We start from the raw sequence: 5,959 nt of genomic DNA on the forward strand, positions 1-5,959 counted from the left end.
TGGAAGCCTTTTTGTTGGTTGTCTCACTAACAAACAGAGCCTCCTCACTGAAAGCTGCTCTCACCCCAACTGCAATCTGCAGAGATGGCTCCTGTAATCCAAAATGTCCCTTTAGGCTTTAAGAAAGAAAACTTTAAAGTTCCTACAATCGATACCATGCGAGGCGGCTTTCGTCTCTGCTTGATCTAATTTATGAGAGAAAAGCTGTTATACTCTGTCAGCTTCACTTTTATTTCAGCTTGTTAGCAGGAATTAAGAACTCTTCTGGCCTTTCTTCTAAATTTTCAGGACACAATCTGCTCCTTTTCCAATCAATACGACACCTGAGAAGGGATTTTATTAGTTGAATGTTTTCCTGAAGCTTCCGCGTTCCCTCCTGAACCTCTAACGGCTCAAAAAAAGATGCAGAGGCTCCCTTGCTGTTTAGTCGTCGTAACTGAACTGCCCTGGAGGAAAACTCTGATTTATTGTTGAAATGGAGGACTGTGGGTGGTTCACCTCAGACTGCAGCAGTACAACAGGGTAAAGATAGCTGCTGGTGCTGAGCTTTTCTTCCTCCGGCTGATCCTAAAGCAGCCCGACAGCGAGAGAAAAATACTCCTCTGGTACCTACACAGCTCCAACTCTGAAGCAGTTAGAAGATGACTTTCATGTCAAAACAATGTCAGCTGGTCTCATCGGCATCGTTTCTTTGGTAATATGTCCCTGCTTCTGCATTTCAGGGAGCAAAGAGTAAAAACAAACAAACAAAAAAAAGTGTTTTAATTAAGTTTTCTTTTTCTAACATTAAATGTATTCCACCACTGAGGAAACTAAATCATAAACAGTTTTTGGAGTTATCTTGTCCCATGCTACCTACACATCTTAGTAAGCAAATAATTACTTTAAAGTAATATTACTCAGGTGAAAGGAAAAAGGGGTCATTAAAAAAAATAGTCAAAAGTTACTCAAAAAAAATAAAAAAGGAATGTTTTTATAATGTCCAATTTATTCATTTATTGGTTATCAGACAGAAAATTATAACATAATTTGCAAACTGTTAAAAATAAGCACAAACAAAAAAGCAGAGGAGCCTCACAATTTCAAATCTGCACAAATTAGAGGTTTCCCTTCACCTTACACAACCACAGTAATAATTTTTATCAAATAAGAACAGCATCACTCACAGCAATTTTACTCACATCGAAGTCAACAAAAATTGAGTGCAGTGAAACTCTTAGAAGTTTTTTTTGTTGTTTTAATCAAGAGAAGGTCAGGACTGCATGTACTCTTTGAAGCTGAAGCTGAGTTGTCGGATTCAGACACATATGTTAATTTTTTTTACAAATAGGATTCCATATTTCTACCTTTCAGCAGTTCTGCAGGTTTTCTGTTCTGTACCATTATCTGCCTGTGGTGTTCCTGTTTAGGTCCTCAAGCCAAGCAACATTATTCAATTATATATATATTCATTCTCATAATAGACTCTCGAGAAAGTTTTAAATAAAACTATATTAACTCCACTCTTGTCCATCCATCCATTGTCTATCGCCGCTGATAATGGAAAAAATTAAAATGAAGAAATGAGTTTCCCCTAATGAACTGTCACTCTTAGTAACCAAGCAGAGGTCGATGATTTTCACTCAAACAAAACTTAATTTCTTGCATAAATGTGAACGGCAAACAGACACATTCAGTCTGGTTGCTTCCAACTAGTCACTACCTTCTTATATGAATCTCATCCAACATTCTGGCTCCACATTTCCATGTTTGCCAAAGATCTTTGAAGCCTTGAAAACTGAGGATCGCTTCTTTTTGTTTAAACCCTCCCTAAGTTCCAGTAGTATGAAAATAATAAGCTTCACATGAATTTACCTGTTGCTTAAAAAGGGAGTTAACATTTTTGTCCAGGTTGCACAAACAGTAGGAGTTATTTTCTAAATTTCACTAACATCCGCTAATCATTGCAGGGCCACAGAAGAGAGAGGCAGGGCCCAACCTGGACAGGTCAATCCGTTCCCACTGTTTTTTTAAAAATTAAATGTAGGTTTTACTCCTTGTGCTTCATAAAAAGCACATACAGCACATCAGTAATCAACTCACATATCAAACATCTCACTGCAGTTTCTTTTTGCAGTGTATATCTATTTTATGTATGACGCCGACCGATAACTCTGCAAACTCGTTCAGTCTTAGCAGAATCCATAGAACAGTCTGATCGACCAGTCCATTTCCTGCACAGAGCAGGGATCAATTTACAGATGCAGAGGAGGACGAACGTGTGACCGTCTCCACTTATCACTGACGGATGTGTGAACACGTTGTCACCCTCTCAGCAGCTGTCACGGGCCTAACTGGTCCCACTGATCCTCAGCTCCGCCGGAGATCTCGCCAATTAAACTCCACAGAATGAAGATAATTGATGACTGACAGAGCCCAACGCTGGACGCACAGCTCACATTCTGCCATCGTTAAAGACATGTTCCTGCTGGTCATACATTAAGCCCTGCAGACAGGAAACATCTTAAAGTTAGTCATTCTGGCCTCCTGCTGAGCGTCTGAAGTCCAACCAGCTGTAATGTTGAATTTTAGTGCCACCTAAAGGCCTAACGGTGTAACTGTGTTGCTGTAGGTAAAGGGGTCAGTTACTGTCCAGTGTAAAGTTACTGAAAATGCAGGCAGAAAATAAGACATTCCCTGTTCTTTGTGTTCAAACCATTTCATTATTTTTGTTGCCGATTTCTTTGTATTTATCTTTTGGTGTAAAACTTTAATGTTTTGAGTTCCATAAAAGATTTACACATGCATGTGTAAAAGGACACGCTAAACTCCTTTGTTATATCATGTTCAAACTCCGTCACCATTTTCACTTCAGCAGCTGGAAAGAGACAACGATAACCTTGAGTAAATTCAAAAGCAGTTTTTATATGATTTTACTCAGAGAAAAACTAACTAGGCCTTTTGCGAAAAAGTAATCACACTGTTTGTAAAGTTGCTAAATAATTGCAATTGACCAGAGTTTTTAGTTCAGTTTATCTAGCCACACCCTGATTTATTTCCAGGTGAAGAACGTCTCTGACAACTTGAAGTAGGACACAATATCTCAGAGAAACACATCATCGCTTCATTTAAGAAAAATCAAGTTTGTTGGCATAAATTAGCCTGTTAAGGATTACAAAGGCATTGTGTAAAACTCAAGGGAACCACATGGAGAATCTTTATATTGAAGTCAAAAACCACTGCTGACCAAAACACGTTAACACCATTACATTCACCAAAACCAGTCTGAAATTCCTCAAAAGTTTTAGGATGAGACCAAAGTCTCATTGAATTTGGTATAAAACTAATAACATTTAAGAAAAACAACCTCATACTGCAGTTGGTATTGATGTGGCAAGAAATGTCTGGAGCTACTTTGCCTCTTCATCACCTGTACGGCTTCCTCTGACTGACAGAACAAACTATTCTGCTCTCTACCAGAAAATCCTGCTGCAATGTCTGACCATCAGTTTGCGACCTTAAACTCAAAGGCTCTCAAGTACAATGATCTCTGAATGGCTAGAAAATGAAGATTTTGGAGGAGATAAAATGAAATCAGTCAGCGAGATAAAATGAGGAAACGTTTGAGATGAGAGGAAACAAATGTCTGCTGTAGATTATTTCTTCAGTGTTGATGTTGCATCAAAAGCCTCATTAGTCCTTTCTGTTGACAGGTGGATCTACTCACCACCTGGTGAATGAAGTGAAACTAATCCTCCACTCAGGTCGAATTATCCAGGTTCTCAATTATTACGAAATGGGGTGAAGTTTAAAATCTCTTGAAAATATTTGGATATAAGTTGGACAGTTTGTTTCCGATCATCGCCACTCTTCAGCTGGCATCAAACGGCTCTCGGTGACATCTGCAAATCCTCGCTTTCCTTCTGGAAGATAATTTGATGTGCTGCAGGCTCAGTTCCCCGCTATGCTGAGCCACAGGAGATGCATGATGTAACCCCACTCTGAAAATCTGATGTGAAATCTCCCACTCAGCTCAGCTTGGCTCCTCTCTGCAGTCGTGGTGCGGCGAGACAGAGGAACTGTCAATCCACGGAAGCGTTCTCAGCTTGCATCAATGGGTTTTCTTAAATCATTTTAATAGAACATCAAATGATTGTACATAAAGTTCAGCAGACAGTAATATATGAGATCAAGCTCCTCCTTTTCTCTTTTTGCTTTCTGAAAAAAATTTCTCTGAAGAGATTTTGTTTCAGTCTCCATGTTCAAGTCCTTTCCTCTGTTCTTTGCTGCCATCTGCTGGTTTAACTTTGATTTACAGCTTTAAAACAGAAAACTCCTACAGAGAAACACATCAAGTTATTTTAAAACACCTCAGTAAAGCAATGGTGTCAGATAAAACACTGTACTTCTAGGGCTGGATTCCTGCTACTTTTATATATGCTTCAACATCTGAAGCGAACAGTTAGGTCATTGATTGGACTCTGTAGAACCTGACTGCATTTTAGCTGCTGGACTCAGGCGTGTTCAGCCCCTGGACTAAAGTAATTTTTAACAGATATGTCCAAATTCAGTCCCAGAGAGCTACTACTCTGCAACTTCTAGATGTATTCTTTCTCCAGCACATCTGAATCAAAAGAAATATTGTTCTTTACCAGGCATCTGCAGAGCTGAATGAAGGCTGATGAGAGAACTCAGCCTTTGATTTAGGCTTTTTTTTAAGCAGAGACGGAGCTAAAAGTTGCAGGATATTATCAGTACTTGAAAGCTGGGGTTCCTCACTCCTACTGTTGTTGCACCTTTAACTTTTTAGACATGACTCTGTGTCCTCTGATCACATCACTGGGTTTATATCAGGATTCTGCAGAACTTCCGTTGACAAGGACACCAGCCTTTGAGGAACACCTTCATTTCCTCACACCTGTCATCCATCTGCAATCAGTGCATCTGTCTTCATTCAGTCATCACCATGGCAGTACTTAGACTTCCTTTCTTTCTCCGTTCATTATCAGTTCAACCTGTTTCTGTATGGGATCTTGTCTGTTTAGTTTAGTTTAGTTTGTGTTAAATATTCAAGTTTCACAACATTTCCCTTTTCATGTGACATAAACTCACTTATTATCCTGTGAGTTGGTCCTGATATGAAGGAAACCTTTGTACAGATTTAAGGTTTAATATAAAAAAAATAAATAAATTCTGTATTTAAGTGCAACTTTCAAAAAGGAAAATAAGTGAAACCGAGAAAGCTGTACTGCTACGTCCTCCATGTCTAAAATGACACAAACTCAAAAGAAAGTAGAGAAGTTTTATTTCACATTCAGGTAGTTCAGTGAATGTATCGGTGAATGTGAAGAGGAAATAGGGTGGAAAAAATGAAGGAGGCAGGATGGATATTTCTGCTCTGAGCTGAAACATAACAGAACCCCTCAGGACTGAACGGATCACCAAAGGAGAGATTTTCAGACACAGATTAGACTTTTATCTCTGCAGCTGCAGCCAAGTGGATCGAAGGCTGAAAATCTAAAGTTATGAAAAACTTGCCATTCACAAAACCTTTTGCTGTTTCATAAAAGCACCATTTAAAACTGACCTCTGCCATAATCTAGCCAGAATACTTTATATCATGTTCATGTGCTTCTTTCTAAATCTACACCTTTTATTTTATTTCAGCTCAGTGATTCAGAAGACTCTCTCCTGACTTCAGGAGCTGAATCCACGAAGTGACTGAAACACGTCTGAGTGTGTGTTTGTGTGTTCAGCGCTCGGGACAGGCAGCCTGTAGAGACGCAAACACCCCCCCTGGACGGCCATGTCACAATTTATTACGTGCCATTTTTCTCCAAGCCGTGTCCCGTTTATGGCATCTGCCAGAGCGGTGAGCGGCCGGGCCTAAAGAGAATTATCAGGAGAATAGTTTTGCATACATTACAGGGTTAAGTGCAAAGCAATCTGCTTTATCCAAACACAGCAATCCAAACAGAGC

The 5,959-nt window shown here is 39.4% G+C and overlaps 1 long non-coding RNA gene across 1 annotated transcript; it reads right to left on the minus strand.

Annotated features, from left to right (window-relative positions):
- Window positions 1-2,884: 2,884 nt before the first annotated feature.
- Window positions 2,885-4,936, minus strand: LOC106931881 (uncharacterized). Its single transcript, XR_001421151.2, has 2 exons — window positions 4,632-4,936; window positions 2,885-4,315 (listed from the first exon to the last, which is right to left on the minus strand). It is a non-coding gene; the product is annotated as an uncharacterized LOC106931881 (long non-coding RNA).
- Between the last annotated feature and the right edge of the window lie 1,023 nt (window positions 4,937-5,959).

Source organism: Poecilia mexicana, unplaced genomic scaffold (assembly GCF_051168715.1).
Source record: "Poecilia mexicana isolate PSO_F unplaced genomic scaffold, ASM5116871v1 scaffold_22, whole genome shotgun sequence".
Classification (NCBI taxonomy): Eukaryota; Metazoa; Chordata; class Actinopteri; order Cyprinodontiformes; family Poeciliidae; genus Poecilia; species Poecilia mexicana.